At 46.4% G+C, this 20,164-nt stretch overlaps 1 pseudogene; it reads left to right on the top strand.

Annotated features, from left to right (window-relative positions):
* Positions 1-1,891: 1,891 nt before the first annotated feature.
* Positions 1,892-2,365, top strand: LOC101574530 (annotated as a pseudogene).
* Positions 2,366-20,164: the final 17,799 nt, after the last annotated feature.

Genomic DNA, 20,164 nt, shown 5'->3' with positions numbered 1-20,164 from the left:
AGCACACAGACCTTACTCGAGCAGTTCTGTCAGTTTTGATGAAGGTGCGCCCCTGTATAACTCAGGCACTCTGGACAGCATTTCCATCACCCCAGAGTCCCCTCCTGCTCCTGCCTATCAAGTGCCCTCTTCCCTGGCCTGGCCACCCGACGGGCAGCCACTGCTCCAATTTCTCTGTAATCCAGCTTTGCCTCTTCTTAGAGTTTCACGTAACAGAAGTACGCAGGATGTGTTCTGTGTCTGGCCTGCTGTGCTCAGCATGAGGTTGGACGCTCGACACCCATAGGTCCCGGGCACCAGTGGTCCACTGCCGTCTCTGCCAAGTGGTGTCCTATTGGAGGGATTGGCTACACGTTGCATGTCCATTCTGGGTTACTGTGGATAGAACTGTAATGAATTTTTCTTTTCTTTTCTACTATTAGCTGTTAATCTGGAGCCTTTGTATTGAACCCTCTTAATTTTTTTTTTTTTTTTTTTTTTGAGACAGAGGCTCACCAAGTTGCTAAATGCCTAGGTTGGGTTCAAACTCAGGACTTCCCTGCATCAGCCTCTCCTGTGCTAGTGAACGTTATTATACAAGGCTTTTGTGGGTATACATCCACTCACTTTACTGGGCACATTCCTAGGAGTAGGCTTGTCAGGTAAAAGGTCACAAATCCTCAAGCGCAGTGTAATCCTAGCTCCCTGTCCCGGAGTCTCCTGTCTGTAGGAGGTGGCAGCAGACACCTTGGCACGGTAGCCAGGGCCAGGGCGACACGCTGTGCTGTTTGTAGCCCGTCTGCAGGAGCTGGCTCACCTCGTGTGTGGCGCACATGGAAGGGTGGAGGAGGAAACCCCGTTCCGATGGCTGATCGTGGGGAAGTGATCCTGCACGAGTGTCTCACGCTTCTGCATGTCTCGCAAGCGAAGTTCCTACCTGATTTGCTCCCAGAAGACGCCTGTGTAGTGAATGGCCTTGGAAGACAGAGACCTGACCTGTATCTTTCCACAGCAGGAAGCCATCATATTTATTATCCATGATAAATAACCAGTCTCTGGGTAGTGTTCAGTTTGACAAAAAAAGGAAATGCTGGCCGCTTGTATAGGCAGGTGGACCTTGAGGTCACCCTGCAAATTTACATAAACTATGGAGCCCACTCTGAGGCCTTGTCATGATCCAGAGGAGTTTGTATTTTTAATCCCATGGAGAAGTTTTTGGGGTTCTAGTAGGTCAATTCAAAACTACCACTTCCAGTGTGAGTCATGGTGAGAATAACGAGAGAAGACAGATCTGTAGTCATGGGGAGTCAAGAAGGCCCTAAGCCCAGTTGGAAAAATGGCTAATTGGAACAAAAGCCACAATCAGGCCCAGACCTGGATTTTATTAATTCATGAACAGAGGAGTGGCTCAGGGTTGAGTGACTGTGAGACTGGTGGAAGGTACGTGGATGCTGTGAGCAGGGCTAGATAGGAAACACAAGGGATTCTCTGCAGCACGCAGAGAGAGGTCTGTGGAGAGAGTGTCAGATCTCAGCAACAGGTAGCCTCTAAAGTTTGGAGAATCTGCATGACACAGTCCGAGGATGTATGTTGTGCTTTTGGTCCGTGGCTTCAGCTCTGATGTCTGACCTTCCTGCTCTGGGAGGTCAGAGACTGTTTCTCGAGGCTCAAGCCCAGTGGCCAGTGCCACGTCTCTCAGCCCGGCTCACGCTTAGCAGTAGGGAGCTATAGGCAGGCATCGCTGATCCGTCGCCTTGCTTCAGAAGCTACGACTCAGCGCCTTGGCTAGACCCGTTGCTGCACTGCTTACAGCCAGCTGAGGAGGTAGAGCTTTGCCCTAACCAGCTCTGTGCATATCAGTAATACGCAGGGCGGTTCCAGGCTCTTGGCAGCTACGGTTTACAATGCAATTATGGCCAAGTCCAAGAATCATACCACGCACAACCAGTCCCGAAAATAGCACAGAAATGGTATCAAGAAACCTCGGTCACAAAGATACGAATCTCTGAAGGGGGTAGATCCCGAGTTTCTTAGGAACATGCATTTTGCCAAGAAGCACAACAAGAAGGGCTTCAAGAAGATGCAGGCAAACAATGCCAAGGCCATGAGTGCACACACCGAGGCTATCAAGGCCCTCGTCAAGCCCAAGATCATTCTAAAGGGAGTAAACCGCAGGCTCGCTCGACTTGCCTATACTGCCCACCCCAAGCCTAGGAAGTGTTTCTGTGCCCACATCGCCAAGTGTCGCAGGACTTGCCGGCCAAAGGCCCAGGCTCCAGCCAAGGCCCAGGCTCCAGCTTCTGCTCCAACCAAGGCTCAGGCTCTGGCTCCTGTTCCAGCCCAGGCCCTCGAAGGTGTCCAGGCCCCTGTGAAGGCTCCACAGTAAAAGCCTCTTATCTGCTGATGTAAAAACAGGACTGGTGTGACCCCTGGGGTGCCATCTGTTGGGGGGCTGGTGTCCTCCTGTGCTCTTTGTACAAATAAACCTGAGGCAGGATTTAAAAAAAACAAAAAAACAAAGAAACAAACACAGGATTAGGGCAAGGTTTTGCCAAAATGGAGGCAAATGGTCTTTCAAGGAGAGCTGTCCCGTGGTCGTCCGTAGTACACAAGACACAAATGGTCAAGCACTGTAAGCTCTACTTACATGAGTAACCTGGAGTAGTTGTCTTTAGTCATCTTCTCATCCCTGGGACAAAATAGCCAGCAGCCACAACATAAAGGAGGAGAAGGTTCCTTTTGGCTCATAGTTTCTGTGGGTTAGTCCATGGCTGGCCAACTCTGTGGCAGAAATCTGTAAGGTGGAAACTGCGTGGTAGAAGGGCCTCACTGAGGAAGGCTGCTCGTGGCCTGGCCTTCGGGAACCAGAGAGAAAGGAGGAGCCAGAGACAGGAACACACCTACCTGGGTCATGGCCCCAGTGATGTATGTCCAGTCAGGTCCCATTTCCTGTTAGCGTGTTCAGGTATGAAGTCATTAGGGCATGAGCTACCCAGAAGTACATTGCGCTGGGTTGGGGAGATAGCTCTGTGGTCTGAGAGCCTGCCTGGCAAGTGCAAGGACTCAGGTTTGATCCTCAGTACCACATGCTGTGCCAGCCCTGGGACCCCGGGTGCACTGTTTCTAGTCACTGAGTCCCAGGCATGGTGGTGCACGCCTGTAACCCCAGCACTGGGGAGGCTGAGACAGGAGGGTCACTATGAGTCCAAGCTGCATAGTGAGACACTGTACCAAATAAATAAATGAAAGATAAACAAAAAAGAAGTACATTGTGCCCTGCATGTCCTAGCTCTAAACACATGAACCTTTTGGAGGACACGTTAGCTCTTAATCTAACTGGAGTCAAATTTGTAGGGAGGGAAAGTGGAATGGTGGAGGAGAGGAGGAACAGGGCGCTACTATTCCGTGGGTATGAGGTTATGCTTATACAAGAAGAGCAAGTTCCGGGGATCTGTTACCCAACTACGAGACTCTCCTCAACACTTAGAAATGGCTAAGACAGTAAACTTTCTTTTAGGATTACTTCATAGCTCTTCCTTCCACCCACTATGTTATTGGATATGAAGATGGATGGATTTCATTTTGGCAGATGTGTACATATGCGGAGCATACATGGGTCATTGTCACCTGCCTGTCCTCTCGCTCTGCCCTCTACCCTAACTTCACTTTTGGGGAGCTCAGTGTGTACACTTTGCTGGTATGCATCCCTCCTTCACTCTCATCCCCTCTTGTCTAACAATAGTCTCCCACATACGTGCGTGTCGCCTCTTTTAGACTTCACGTATCAGAGAGAACATGTGTTGGGCCTCTCGTGTCTGGCTTGTCTTGCTCAACGTGATAGTCTCCAGATCAGTTCGCTTTCCTTTGTCTCTGACCCAGGATGCTTGTGTCTTTTGCCAGCATTTAGGAAACTATGGCCAGCCAACTCCCTGGCTTCTTCGTAGGAAGAATTGCTTTTCCTTTGCAATTTCTGACAATAGTGATCCGGTAACCATTTCTTGTAGCGCTTTTGTCTTTAAGTACTCATTTGCCTCTTGCAGCTAGCAGCTCTCTTATTCACAACTGTGTTCACAGGTAACATAGTACCTAGAACTTAGAAAATGTTCCCTATGAATAACCACTAAGACAACACTATGCAATGTATTAATCATTGAAACTGTGCTAGTAATCAGTTTTGAAACTGTTTTGTTGTTATTTGTTTCTAAATAAAATTATTTTTTAAAAAAGAAAGAAAATGCACCCTACATACCCACACTAGAACTAGATCTTGCCTTTTCTGTCCCAAGGAGAAACCTTCTGGCTGGTGTGGTTGTGCACACCTATAAGCCCAGCTGCTTGGGATGCTGAGGTAGGAGGATCACAAGTTGGAGACCAGCCTGGGTAACCTAGTGAGGCCCTGTCTCAAAGTAAAATTTTAGAAAAAGGCTGGGGTTGGAGCTCAATAGTAGAGTGCTTGCCAAGCATGTCTGAGGCTCTGGGTCCCATTCCCAGGGCCACTATCGATAAACAAAATAAAAAGAAGAGACCCCTGGCGAGCCACCTCTGTTTTGTGTCAGGCCAGCTCTAGTCTTCCTTATCACCCACCTCTCTGACAGGTGCTTCTGAGAGAAGTTTGGGAAGGAGTGAGATCCCTCTTAGCCTGATCTGCCAGCTGTGGCTTGTGGTGGCCAGGTGTGGCCATCTCCTCTACAGAAGAGGAGACAGAGGCTCCCACAGGTAAAGGGTCCATAGAGCAGGCTGGGGTCTGGCCACTCGCTCCGCAGTCCCACGCAGGCCCAGGTCCTGTGGCTTCTGCCTCTGGATGCCAGGAAGGTGGAACTTGGATAGGTCTCTGGTGGTTGACAAGCAGGCTAGTCCACAGCACTCCACTGGGAGCCCCGCACAGCACTGTGGGTGTCGGCTGCTCAGACCTGCAGCGGGTCCTGGCTGCCGCTGCTCTCTTGATGCCGTCTGGGACCCGAGTCCCTGGTCCCTTGCCCTGGGCCCCTCTTTGTAGCAGCACCTGCAGCATGGGAGTGCCTGAAAAATTCTGTTCTCCTTTTGCACCATTATTATGGCATAAACGTCATCCCTTGCTGCCCTCGGGGTCTTCCCTGTTTATTTCCAAGAGCTTTCTTTTGAAGTAAGAAAAAATTTAAAAAGGAATCTTATCAATTTCTTCCTTCATTTCTGCAGAGATGATTTTAATTCTCTTCTCTACCCGAGGATCTCTCTGACTTACTGGGGAAGAGACTGTACAGAAGACAGGGAGAGAGGACGGCGAAAGCACCAAGTAGGAGAAAATGCATAAAGTCCGTTTCGAAACTGCGGGTTAGGTTAGGGCAGGTTTGGGTTCCCAGGCTGAAGCTTTCCTTAGCACTTCTAGTTACGTCCTTGGCCAAGTCAATGCATATTTTTTCCCTTTCTTTTTTACTCTCTTTGGTGGCCGTTGGGAGTGGAACCCAGGCCTTGTGAGTGCTAGGCAAGTGCTCTACCACTGAGCTACCTTTGCAGGTCTTTCTTTTCTTTTATTTATTTGGTACAGGGTCTCACTATGCAGCTCAGGCTCATAGTGATCCTCCTGTTTTCAGGCTCCCCAGTGCTAGGATTACAGGCGTGTGCCACCACGCCTGGTTTTGGTGGCTGGCTCAGTGCATGTGGGGCAGGGCTGGCATGGCATGTGGTGCCAGGGATCAAACCCCGGTCCCTGCCCTTGCCTAAGCAGGTGCTTAGACTGCTGAGCTATCTCCACAGCCCCCTTCCCAGGTCTTTTTTAAAAATGGTATTTAAAAATTTTGAGATGGATCTGAATAAGTTGTCCAGGCTGGCCTTGAACTTGAGATTCTCTTACCTCAGGCTCCCAAGTATCCAGGCAGCTTAAAAAGACATGCTTTTCTTCTGCGTGGAAAAGCAGGCCACTCTTGAGTTTCCTTCTGTGTGGTCTGCAATACTTAATCTTTTAGTGAAAAGGAAAAAGGTAGCAGCAGTAGAGAGGTCTGTGTTCACTGAGCCACTCATTCGCTCATCTTTAAACACACATTTACTGTGTACTCTGCTACTTTCTACCAAGCCTTCTGCAGGATCTTGGGGCTGTGGCCTTGACCAAGGCAGGAAAAGTCTTTGCCTCTCAATACTAGTGCATGACAGAGATGTCAAAAAGCAAACCAGTGTCTCTGAGGACAGGTGTGACAGACACAGAAGGTGGTGAGTGACAGGCAGCTCTTGGGTGCTTGTGTGGGAGGACCGTGCCCAGCGCTCAGGACACTTGACTCCCTCAGGACCCAGAGTTGAGCCACTGGTCCTTTCTCCAGGCCGCAGGTCCCTTGTGTTCTTTTGGCACCAGCGGGGCTTGGTGGTGCTGGGCTGCCCTTCTTTGCTCCCTGTGGTCGCTGGCTCCTGCCCACCTGTGTCCCACAGGACAGTCCATCCCTGGCCATCTATCCACCTGGGCCCTGGACCACTGCCCCTCACTGTCACTCTAGCAAGCCAGCTGCCCTCTCCTGTCAGGGCTCGGTGCTTGCTTTTCCCTCTGTCTGGAAGGTTCTTCTTAAGAACCGCATGACTCAGTCCTTCACTTGTTCTAGGTCTTGGCTCTAGTGTCACCTGCATGGCCAAATCTTCCTCAGTTGTCTCTTTTAAGATTGTGACAACCCTATTCCTGATTCTCTCTCTTTATCCTCTACCCATATTATCATTTTCTCCTTTAGTTTTTCTTATCCCTTGACATCCAGAGTATTTTATGAGTGGTTGCTGTACTTACATTGGGTGGCATGAGGAGAGGGGACAATTACTGGAGTCAGAGGGAGGATCTGTCTTGAGAGGATGAGGACTTGCAGTTGAGAGGCACAGGAAACCCCACAGAGCCTTTCTCCTCCCTCCTCTGATCTTGCTGAGGCTCCCCATCGGCAAAGCCCAATCAGGAGATGGGGCAGGTACACGTCATGCTCCAAGGACACAGAAAGGGCAGGAGAAAGTGATCTTGCTCGGGTGGGCCTCCAGACAGTATTCTTTGGAACCCTAGGATTTTATTAAAGAGTTTTGGAGCCATTACAGTAGGCAAGTGGAGACTTTTCTTTGGTCTTTTTGAGACAGAGTTTTGCTATGCAGTGCAGGCGGGGCTTGAATTCACTCTGTAGCCCAGGCTGGCCTCAAAGTCGCAGCAACTCCTGTTTCCACCTCTCGAGTGCTGGGATTACATGTGTGCACCACCAGGCCTGGCTTAAGAGGAGACTCTGACCACCCCAGGATTTCCACTAATATGTATAAGGTGAGGAGAAATACAAGGTTCACATTTGAATTTCTTCTCTGCCACTTATCAGCTGTGTGACTCTGGAAGTCACTCTGTCCTCTGAGCCCAGATACTCATCTACAAATTCCTGCTCTACGTCCCTCTCCAAATGGTGGTGCTGATTGGATAAGGTATTGGACGCATGGAAGTCCATTCTAAATGGCAGCGGCCTCCCTGCCAGCCACCAGCTTGTGTTTCCATTCAGAAATTCCAGATCTATATGTACATAGGTTTCTGTTCCCCATGAGACCTGTGAGTGACAGATGTTCTCAGCTCAAACCACCCAACTTTTTTTTTTCCCATAATTTTATTGAGAAACAAATAGCAACGAGACAGTTTGAAACCAAATTGGTAGGACAGTTTCAATAATTAACACATTGCATACATTCTTCCTAGTGGTTATTTGCTACACAAGATGCGGACATGATATCCTATTTACAAACACTATTAGAACAAATCCCTCTATTCATTAAGAGAATGTAACTATATATCTATCCTAACCACTTTGAATACACAGATACAAAATGGACATTCATCTGTATCCCCTTTTTTGTTTAGTTCCGTTATTTGAATATTATAGGTGTGTTAACTCATCAAACCACCTAACTTAAATTGGCTTCTGGGAGGGAAAAATCCATACCGTTCTTAAGGCCCAGGGGTGGATGGCCCATTAAGGTGCAGAACCTGAGAGCCTATTCACATGACCTGGAGCCCAGTAAGTGCCTTCAAGCAAGTGTTGCATTCCTTTCCTCCCTCCCTCCAGCCGATGGGTGTCTCTGCTGTTCGCAGGTTCCATACCTCTCCGTTTCTCTGGCTGGAGCTCTGAGATCCTGGCTCTGGGGGGAGCAGAGAACCCCACCTAGGCCACAAAGGTGTTTAGCTGCAGCAGATGCATCTCCATAGCAGTCTCTGCCACTAGCCCAGGGTACAGTCGATGTTGGGCACGGCGTGGCCATTTGGGGTGGCTTGCTGTTCTTATGCCGCATACAGAGCTTTGTACCACATGCAGGGGCTGGCGCTGTTCCCAGCCAGTAGCCTTTTCCTGCTGTCCATCTCTGGCCTTGACACCGAATCAAGAATCCTGAACACAGTCAGCCCCAGCCTGGGAGCCTTGAACCACTCCTGTTTCCAGCCAGGAAGCCCTGTAGCACTCTGACCAATCTCCAGCTCTGCCGCTCCCATCTTTCTTATCTTTGGGCAAGTTGCTTCCTCCTCTCTGCCTTAGTTTCCCCTTAGTAAAATAAGAAATTCACACTTCATCTCTTGGGTAGATGGTTGTTCAAAAAGAAGGGGGTGGTGAATGAAAGCAAAAGACAGGAAAAGGAATATTGTGGGTCTGTTCTGCTTCAAGGTTGTATATGGTGAGATTTTTGGACTTATGTGTAAACATAAGAAATATATAATTCTTTATGCCTATTTTTAAAATATATTCTAATTTTTAATTTTTTTTATCATATTCTGTAGGGACTTAAAGTTCAACATATCAATACTTGATGAAAAATACCTGTTCCATGTTATGCCTAAGATGTTTGATATGCAGACAGATAGTGAGGTTAAGTTTAACATCTTAAGTTGTATGGTAATAACAATAAGTTGTCTTCTGGATGTTTAACAACCTAAGTTTGCAGACTGAAATTAGATGAAAAGGAGGGCTGCAAGGAAAGCCAACATTTTGGCCCTAGCCTTCAAAGGTCAATTAAGACTCAGGACATATGAGAACTTGTACTGTAACATCATGTAACTCAGTTGTGTCCCAAATTTTCTGATCAAGGAGATTATGGGGCCACAGAGGAAAGTGATTTATGATGTAGAGTGTGCCTAAGGAGGGTCACATGAAGAGAAAACATTCTCTCAGGCTTTCACAGAGAGCACATTGGCCAAGCAATGGCTGTGACTCATCCACATGGCTGACACTGACAAACAATCTGAGGTACAGGATCTCAGGATAAATCCTGAGGGGATTTCACTGACTTTATCAGACCCAAAAGCTACAACTCTTGTTGCATAGGTCCTGCTTTACGTTGGTCTTAACCACCCAGCAGAAAAGTATAAAAACGAAATATAAGACGTAAAGTCATGCTGTTATGTTGAGCTGTAGGGGACTCAGGTCAACAATTTCTGACATTGCCAGTGATGTGGAAGACCCAATACTATTATGGACTACTGAACTCTTTTAGATTATTTTGCTGAGTTAGCACACCTATAATATTCAAAAAACAGAACTTAACAAAAAAAGGGAATACAGATGAATGTCCATTTCGTATCTGTGTATTCAAAGTGGTTAGGATAGATATATAGTTACATTTTCTTAATGAATAGAGTGATTTATTCTAATGGTGTTTGTAGATAGGATATCATGTCCACATCTTGTACAGCAATTAACCACTGGGAGGAATGTATGCAATGTGTTAATTATTGAAACTGTCCTACCAATTTGGTTTCAAACTGTCTCATTGCTATTTGTTTATCAATAAAATTATGGAAAAAATAAATAAAAAAAGAAATTCACACTTCAATATGTAATGTTCCTTCCATTTCAAACCCTTGTGTTTCTAGGTTGAGGTTCTTCAACCTGAGTACCCCAGACATGTGGGGGAGAACTCTCCCCCTGTGGACTGTCCTGTGTGCATCATAGGAGGCTTGGCAGTGTCCCTAATAGATTCTGCTGTCACCCTGCAAATGGAGGGACAAACAGAAATGCCTCTCATTAAAAATAAATAAATAAACACAAAATTCTCTGTAGAAGCAACATTACCCTGGTGAAAAGCTCCTGTTCTGGGGTGCAGGCTGGAGATTTTTCAGGGGGTAGGAAGTGTTTCCCACCATGAATGTTACTGGGGTTGGGGAGGGTTGTTGTTATGATTCAACATATGTGTTGACCATCTGCCATGTGCCAAATGCTGTGGACAACACAGACCTGTCCCTGTCCACCCAAGGCTCACATTCTAAGGGAGGACCCTTAGGCTGAGTGAGACAGTATTGAGAAAATGTATCATAAATCCAAGATCATATCAAACACCACCTTTAAAAGGTGACACAAGGTACTACTTGATGGAAACTAGTTTTCTTTCCTTTTTTCCTCTCTTTTCTTGTTTTTGTGATACTGGGGCTTAAACCCAGGGACTTTGGACTAAGTGATGTTCCCAGTTTTTGAGACAGGGGTCTTGCCAAGTTGCTCACGCTGGGCTTGCACTCCGATCCTCCTGCCTCAAGCTTCAATAACAGTTTTGAAAGTTAATACACTAAATATCAAGTAATATATCAAGAGCATATTAAGCATTAAGTAACATATTTAGCAATGGGATTAGATTTTTTTCTTGCTTGTAGGATAGATGACATATGGGAAAAATTCTTCATATTCCTAGCCTTTGTTAAGCTTGGTACAGTAAGAATGTAATATCTATTACTAGAAGGCTATGTCAATTTTTTGAGGCTAGAGGAAAAAAGCAACACAACCCAGGTAGCATAAAACAACAGAAATGCATCTGGTGCTAGGGGTCATGGGTTCAAGTCAAGGTGCTAGCAGGGTGGACACCCAATGAGGTCCCCTGCGCCAAAGCCTTCCTTGCTGTTTCAACTCCTGGGGGCCCCTGGTATTCCTTGGTATAGACAGCTTCCTCCTTCATGTGTCTGTGTTCCTCTCTGTTATTCCCCTTATTAGGACTCTGGGGTTTGTTTAACCTGGCTCCGTCCACAAAGACCCTCTTTCTGGATAAGGTCAGAGTCCCAGGGGCTGGAACATATCTTTTCGGAGGACACAGCCACAACCAGCACAAGGGCCAGTTTGGATGAGTCCGTCAGGGTCAAGGGGAGAGGAAACCAAGTCCTGCTGCTTCTGCAGCTGTAACCAGTGGATGAAGCAAGCCAAGAAGTGAGGCCCTTGCCCAGTAGGCCTGTGTCAATCCCAGGTCCTCGGTCACAGCTGCTCCTTTGTATTTACCAGCTCTGTCCCCTCTGCCTCCAGGGACTTCTTCTGGTAGATCCATTGCTGAGCCTAAGATGGACCGCAGCTAGAAGACATGCTGTGCCCAGGGTCTTTTCAAATTCGTGGTGCCCACAGCCCCTCTCCATGCCTCAGTTCACACATTTCCCTAACACTCAAGAGTCTCAATCTCCTGCCTCTCCCTCCTCACCCCCGCTAGTGAGGGCACCAGGGCATCTGGGACTGCTGACCGCCCCTTTTCCTCCTACTCTGCTGGGGCCCAATACCTCTTCCCCTAAGGTTTTTTTCCCTGTACTCATCTCTCTATCTTCTACATTTTTTTTTCAACATTGAAAGGAAGACCTTAGCCTCCACGCCAACAACACACTGCCTGGTTTCTCAATCTCTGGACAGCAAAGTGTGTCTAACTGAATATTCCCCCATCTTCCTTTGCGTGGCTCTGCAGAAGTCTGCCCCAGAGAACCAAGTCAGTCTCCACCCTGCTGAGTCCTGGGATTCCCATTCATCCATGCAGCCCAGCTCCCAGCAGCACTGAGTGCAACTGGTCCTGAACTTCAAAAGCATCCTTCGTCCCCTTGGGGACCACAGGCGCTCCTGGCTTCCACCTGCTCTCTCACTATGCCTCCCCCATCTGCTCGGCTGGCTCCTCCTCTTCCTCTTCCCTCTGAATACTACACTAAACTAGGGCTCCGTCCTTGGCTTCTCTGCCATTGATACACATAGTCCTAGTGACCGGACTCAGTCCTAAGTCTTAGAAACACCAACTATGCTTGAATGAATCCTAAATTTCTATCTCTAGCATTGATTTTCTTTTGCTGTGCAGACTCCTTTACCTAACTCTCAGTCCCACCACTCCACTTAGAGTTTGAGAAGCACCACCAATCCTCTCACTGCCGATCCTCCCACCACCGATCCCCCTAACCCTTCCCCAGGCTGTGCTGGGTTCATCTTCCTTACCTCCTCCTGGCCCTAGTGTCATCAGGCAGAAACCCCAGGAGTCACCCCTTAATTTTTTGGTTGCCTGTCCCCTAACATCCAGTCCATGTTGGTTTTTCTTTCAAAACATCTCCCACCCAACTCCTCACCTCCCTGCTGCCCTCCTCTGATGTGGGCCACCATCCATTGTGTCCAGCCTGCAGGGAGGTGGCAGCCTTTAAACTGGGCTCCCTGCTGTCATGCTTGCCTCATCTCAGCCTTCTCCTTCCTGAACTGAAGGGGTCTTTTGGGAACCCAGCCAGAGCACGCCGTCTGCCCCGTCTACCTGCCCAGCCTCAGTCTTATCACCCCTGCTTACTTAGGAGTCCAAGCCAGGCCACTTTCTTCCTTTGAACAGGCAGCTGCCTTTAATGTCCCCTTGATCTTGTCACTCTTTTTATTCTTCATGTTTCAGCTCAAAAGTCACCTTCCCCAAGAGCCTCTCCTGGTGGGTGACTTCTTGTCATCTCTGGTGGCTTCTTTGATCTCTGTTGTGACACAATAGTCCTTGTACATGTCCCACCTCAGGTAAGGGTCACTTCTCTAAGTGCCCCAGACTATGGCACTTAGGGACCATAATCTAGGAATAAAGGTGCATGTAGGTACTACATCTTCACATCCAAGTCTTCCAGAGGACAGAGGCAGGAAATATGCATAAGTCCATTTCAGATTTCAGATTCAGAGCTATGGGTTTTTTACTTGGCTTCATTAATTTCGCACTGTCTTCTTTCCCTGTGTCCCAATTCTCTGTCTCAATAAAAACACAATGGCTTATCTTCTCTGTCCTATCCCCCACACAATAGTCAGAGAAGCACAACGTCAACAGCTCTGTCTGCTGCATGGGTTCTGGGAACAACTCAAGATGTATTAGCCACCTTCTGCTTTTATTTTATTTTTGGCAGAACCAGGGATTGAACTCAGGCTTTCTAAACAAGTGCTTATTCCACTGAGCCATCTCCCCAACCCCTGCCACCCTTTGCTTTTAGAGTAGTGTTAATCAACACCCCATAGTTTAGATACCTAGAGTTCCTCCTCTCTGGGAGGCCAGGTGCGGGCACAGGACCTTTCGTTTCACTCTCTTTTCATTTTTATTTTTTATCTTATTTTTTGTATTTTAGGGAAAAGTCTACAGGGTGTTCAGGATCTCACTACTAGATCAAATTCATAGTGATCCGCCTGTTTACAACCTCCCAAGATCTGGGATTACAAGCACGCACCACCACTCCCAGTCTCTATTGTCATCTCAGTGCACCCCAGGGGTGGGGCCAGCATGGCAGGCCCAGGGATTGAACCCCTGTCCCCTGTGCCTGCTTGCAGATCCTTCAATTCACTGAGCTATTTGGCTGGCCCTCTCTTTTCATTTTTTTAAAAAATTAATTTTATTGAGAAACAAATAGCAATGAGACAGTTTCAAAACTGATTAGTGGGACAGTTTCAATAATTAATACATTGCATATTGTTGTCTTTGTAGTAGCTATTTATAGTACAAGAGGCAGACATGAAATCCTGTCCAAACACTATCAGTACAAATCTTTCTTCTTATTGAATTAAGAGAAAGTAGCTGTATATCTGTCCTATCTATTTTGTATGTACAGATACAAAATGGTCCTTCATTTGTATCTCCTTTTTTTGTTTAGTTTTGTCAGAGAAGGTATTCCATTGCCATTTAAATATTGTAAGTGCATGAATTCAGCAAAATAATCCAATATAGTCCAGTAGTCCATAATAGTAGTGGGTTATCTGTAGGACTGGCAATGTCAGAAGTTGTTGACTTGAGCCTTTTACAGCTCATCTCTTTTCATTTTTAAAGCAATGCTTTATCTATAATTACATGAGCTATTTGTATGCTTCCTGTGGCAGGCTGAGTAGCGCCCCCAAAGATGTCCAGAATCTAGCTGTTCAGATGTCCAGTGGCTTGAGATTATGTCACTAGCCATGGCAAAAAGGCATTCTGCAGATACCATGGTGTTTGGATTATTATTGTTACTGCTACTGGTACTGGTGATTGAACCTAGAGTTTTCACACTGACCTATACACCCACCCAGTCTTTTAAGAAAAGTCTTGAGCAGGTCATGGTAGGTCATTAAATTGCCCAGACTGAGCTCAAACTTGGAAGCCTCCTACCTCAGCCTCCTTGAGTGCAGGATGACAGGTCTGTGTCACCACTCCCAGGTCATGTGAGGAACCCTGAGGCAGGAAGGTGACCCTTGATAGGGTGGGCGGGCCCAATGCCATCATAAAGGTTCTTATAAGAGGGAGATGGGGGATCAGAGTCAGGCAAAAAATGTGACAGTAGAGGCACAGGTTGGAGAGGAGAAGGTACATTCTGCAGGCATTGAGGATGGAGGAAGTAGCGCAAGCCCAGGGAGGCAGGTGGTGTCTAGGGTCTGGTGAAAGCTAGGAAGGGACTAGCACTCCCAGCAGGAGCACCGCCTGGGCAGGGCTTCCTTTTCATGCAGATCCTGACTTCTGATGGTTTGACTTGTGACATTCTGATTGTACAATGTTGTGAAGACACACCTCTCCATAGAATCGCTGCTGTGTACTTTCAGCACAGGATTCAATAGTGACATGAAATATAGAGAACTTTCTTAGAAAACAGGCTTTGTGTTACTCTAGGCTAATGTGTGTTCATATTAATGTGTCGCCACATGTGGGGCACAGTTGTCTGTCTGAAGGAGACTGGGCTGCCCACTGGGACTGTCACTCTGGGGTAGCTGGCCTCAGCTGGGGGACAATCTTGTTCTCGTGGTGCGTGAGTCTTGATCATCACACCTGGATGCAGGTGCTGCAGGCATCTAGAGCCCAATGATGCTGCTGAATGTCCCACAATATACAGGGCAGTCCCCAGCAGAAGGGGGCCTCTCACTGCAAACGTTGACTACTGAGAAAGTGTGAGTCGGCCCTTAGCAATTCACAGCCTCTATTCTTGCAGCCTTTTGACACTTTTTGGGCTGGGGACCTATTTTCTTTCTCTTCATGTTGTCCTGGATGGAACTTTCTCTACACTTTATCATTGTCTACTAAGGTACCGTGTAGCAGAAAACGCTGCCTCAGCCAGTATTCTTCAGTTTGTTAGTTGCCCCGGTAACAGTTCCTGTTCCAGTTCTGGTTGCTGCTGGTCTCTTAGAAACAGCTGGTCACTGTGATACACATTGTATGAATCAATCCCCAACTGACAAGCCATTCTGCCTCTGCACTTCCTGCTTGCTTACCCCATATAAGCCCTAGACCACTGGCGATCAGGGCCTGATAATCCGGGAATGATCTCAAATGTGCCTGTCAATGTGAATAAATCTGCCTACAAATCCTGGGTGTCACTTTGGTGTTTGTGCTTGCTGTTGCAAACTTGCTCTGTAAAGAACTTAGTCTTTCACTGCCCACAGAGATGCACTGTGATTGGTCTAAGCCTAGCATGCCCACACCTTTGTGTTATACACTGGCTTTCCCAGCTTCCCTTGCAGCTAGGGGTTGCCATGTGATGCAGTTATGTACAGTAACATGGGAGAGGAAATGTACTGGGGTCTTTTGGGAAAGAGAATTCACCTGAGTAAGGCATTCTGGGGCTGAGGAGATAGCTCAGTAGAATAAGTGCTTGCCTGGCAAGTGCAGGGTCCTGAGTTTAATCTCTGGTACCGCAAAAAACAAAACAAAACAACAACAAAAACTAAATGAGGCATTCTGAAGTATAGACAGGCTGATATCAATCCTAGTAGCTTTCTTGCCTGGAGCACCCATGGGAGGCTGTGATATGGATGGCTGTGGCAGTCGTTCTGTAACCAGTAAGTCAGGAGAGCTACAGAGATGCCTGACCTTGGTAGACCGCTGGATGCACACTGGAACCACTCAGCTCCAAGCGGGGTTAAATGAACCACACAGTGTCTTAGAGCTTAAGCCATACTTGACAGACTTTGGGAAGACTTAATCTCTTTCCGTCTTACTTTTATGTAAGGAGAGAATTAATCTGCATGCGATTGTGTTGACTCAATGAGACGACATACGTAAAACATTTGACTAAGTGCTTGGCATTTAATAAATATTCAGTGATGTAGTACAGATGTTTTCGTGATTGTCCCCACGAGCTGAATTAATCAGGGATGATATTGTTTTACAGCAAATGCCTGCAATTGATTGTTCACTCAGTTGTCTACCAAATAGGTATGATAGCCTGCTATATTAAGATGCTGGAAATGATAATTATTTTTAAAAAGCACAATGAGAGGGGAGCAATACCTATGATATTTTCTATTATGCTTCATCAAAATTTCCTTTTTAAGAGTTGTATTTTGTAAAGTTTAAGATTTTGCATTCCATTTACCTTACGCCTATGGTAATAGAACATGCAGATGTGTACTACTACTAAAAAATTAAAGCCAACTGTTGATAAATTTACTTCAAAAGAAACTTTGTATCAACATCATAAATGAAAAACCAATATTGTTTGCGATAAACAAAAATAGACAAAATATCAATTAAGTCCAAGATACTCTAATATCATTAAATTAAAATGACCTATCCGCTGTATACCAGCTAAAATAATCTAGCAACCAAATTCGGCCATAATAATACTAAGTGAAAAACTCTTTTAAAGTTTGAAATCTCCTGATTTATAAATTCTTTAATCCATCTTTTTTTGTTTTGTTTTGTTTTGCTTTTTTGAGACAGGGCCTTGCTATGTAGTACAGGTTGGCCCTGAACTCATGATGTAGCCCAAACTTGCCTCAAACTCATGGCAATCCTCCTGCCTCAGCCTCCTGTGTGCCGGGATTACAGGCATGCATCATCATGCCCAGCTGTAGTGGGTCTTGACAGAGAAGTTAGAGATAAATAATATGATTATTATACCTAATTATTCCTCAATAGTTCATCCTATGTAGTGGAACATATGATACATAGCAACTGTTTCTGGTTAACAATTTTTTTCGTTTCTTTCTTAGCTTTATAAGATACTTTTCTATCATAATCCTAATAATATTTTACTGTAAATATAGAAATCCACTAATGTCTTTCAATAGTAATTTATTTTGGCTTTGATATTATAATTTCTTTTCTTTCTTTCTTTCTTTTTTTTTTGTTGGCGCTGAGGAATGAATCCAGGACCTCTACCCTGAGTACATCCCCAAGGCCTTTATATTTTTTATTTTGAGACAGAGACTCACTCAAGTCCAGACTGGCTTCAAACTTTTCATTCTCCTGCCTCAGCTTTCTAGAATAGTGGGATTGCAGGCATGTACCACTATGTCTGGCTACTTACTTAACTTACACAGGTTCTGCACTTTCTGAAAAACAAATATTACTGAGCCCACCTATTTGGGCCCAAAGTTATAAACTGTTTTCTCTTTCTTGTTCTAGAACACTCTTCATTCTGGTTTCCTGCCAAATTTTGCAAAAACAAAATCCAACGCCTTTCAAATCAATGACAGAAAGATCCCTCTCCCACCTCTGCCCAGTACAGATACACAGTTTCAAGAACATAGGTATAAGGAATTGCCCTTGAATGAACCCAAGCCTGAATTATGCAGGCTTTTGGAAATATATCAGCTGCAGATGATTTCGTGATTGTCAGTTGAAACCATGATGGGTAGGAGTAAGATTTTCAGAAAGGAGTCGACAGCCCTGATGCCTGTCATCCTGGGGAGAGGGCTGTGAGGGGAGGAGGGGCAGAGCCAGGATGGGGCCATTCAGAAAGAGCAGCACTGGATACAGGAGAGACTGATGGGTCATTGTGAACCACTGGGGTGGGATGGGCCTAAAGGATGCAGATGGATCAGGCAACCTACAGGATGGAAGAAAAATGTACAAGTCATATCTCTGATAAAAGGCCAATAGTCAAGCTATATGGACACCACCTAGAGGTCAGTGACAAAACAGAACATGGTTAAAAATAAACAAAGAACTTGAATACATATTTTCCCCAAGAAGACACACAAGCAGCCAGCAAGCACATGAAAAAATGCTTGGGATCACTAACTGCTAGATGTCTCGGTGACTTTTCTCTTGTTGCTGGGACAAAATACCTGATACCCCACCCCCCGAATTAAGGAAGGAAAGGTTTATTTAGCTCATATTTTGTGGAGGTTTCAGGCTATAATCAGCTGGCTCCAAGGCAGAGTGGCACACGGCCGAAGGCAGCAGTTCATGGCAGTGGAAAAGAGCGGAAAGGGCCAGAGCAAAAAGGGAGGAACAGTGGCAGAAAGCAAGCCTCTCTCCCTTCTATTTTATTCAGGCTGTCTACCCCACGGTGGGTGTAGCGCCCACACCCATAATCCCAGCATTGGATCATGAACTAGTCACACATTCTAGAACCTGCTCCATGACTGCCTGAAGCTTGGGGTTGGGAGCATCCAGACACAAACCCTAATACTACAGGACTGAGAAGCAAAAGCAAAATAAGATATCACTTCATGCCAATAAAGATGGTCTCTTCCTTATGTTCTCATTGCTGGGACAAAGTACCAGGCACTCACTGTTTAAAGGAAGAAAGATTCATTTCAGCTCACAGTTAGTAGAGATTTCAGTCCGTAGTCAGCTGGACACAAGGCAGCCTGCATTTCCGCAAGAGAAGCCTAAGTTCTCCTTTATGGAAAACCTTACCGCATGGGCACCTGTCTCCAGTTTGACTGTGCTGACATCCTGGCCTGCTCCCTGCCCACCAGATTTGTGGTTGATTGAACAATGGCGGCGTGTTAAATAGTTCAGAAATGAAACTCAGCTTCCACCGCTGCATTGACTGCAGTGTCAAACTGCTGCTTTATTGGTATGTTTTTTTCACCAAATGTCTCAATTTGGGAGCAATGGTGACCGTAGTGTGTGGCGTGCTTATTTCAGGTCTGGCCTTGGTCTAGCTACTTGAGGTGCGTGTGCTCCTTTCTCCATTCTAACTGCCTGTGAAGCAGGCCCTGCAGCATCCCTAGAGGACTGAAGGGTCTGAGCAGAGTGAAAGGGCTGGCACCTCCGCCAACTGGCTTTGCCACCACTGAGGGAAGACTTTGTTCTGCTGTGGCTCTCTCCAGATGGCTTTCGGGCTCCCCTTGAAGTACCTTGGAATGATGCTCGGGATAGGTAGGGACGAGGCTAAGGCACAGAGATGCATCCAGGAGCACAGGAGGCAGCTGAGCCGTCTTCCTTCCTCCCCATGCTGTGATTGCCTTGCTTCTCCCGACCTTGGTTCTTCTGAGTCTGCCACCCCTGAAAGTGACTCAGCTGTGTGGATCTTCAGGTGGGCGTGCACACACCAACAAACAGGGACCTTGCAGGTAGGAGGCAGGAAGGGCAGGGTGGGCACCAGTAAGTCCCATTTAAGAGCTTTGCAGGGAGGCTGAAGTGACAGTAAAGTGAGAAAACAGGCTGGAGAGGAAAACACAGGTCTGGAGACTGCTGCTGTCCCAGAGGCAAATGGTCTGTGAGACAACTACAGTTGAGCCTGGCCTCCTGCCTCATGTCACATGGACTAGGCCTGTTCCCTTGGTCATTTTGATTTGGGAAATAGCCAGAAGTCACGGGGTACCAGATCTGGCGAATGAGGTGCATGAGGACACACTGCAGTGATTTGATGCATATTTAGGGGACCTTTATTTTTTGGTTTTGGTGCCAAGGACCAAACCCAGGGCTTCCAGCCTGCCAAGCAAGCATTCTACTGTATGCATATTTGGCAGAAACTGCTCCAATGCTTTGAATTGCTTCAGGACGGGAGGCAGCCATGACAACTAAAGACACTCACGAAAGAGCACTTCCGGAACTGCTTTGGAAAGTGGCAGGAATGATGGGATGTGTGTATTTGACAAGGGGGGAGCATTTGGAGGGGAATTCATGGCACCGTATCTTTTACTGTAATTTTTAAAGAAAAGAGCTAAACATTCACTGACTCAATCACACCACAAATTCCCAGGCCTTTTAAACTGTATTAACAAATTTATGTGCGTATGATGTAATCTATAACCCCAGATGGTGCCATACTGAAAAGATTCCTTCTAAGTTCTATTTTTACAAAAATCCTGTG

This window comes from Octodon degus, unplaced genomic scaffold (genome assembly GCF_000260255.1).
Source record: "Octodon degus isolate 3935 unplaced genomic scaffold, OctDeg1.0 scaffold00077, whole genome shotgun sequence".
NCBI classification, from domain to species: domain Eukaryota; kingdom Metazoa; phylum Chordata; class Mammalia; order Rodentia; family Octodontidae; genus Octodon; species Octodon degus.
Note: the sequence above shows the minus strand (reverse complement) of the source record. Positions and strands in the feature narration are given on the sequence as shown.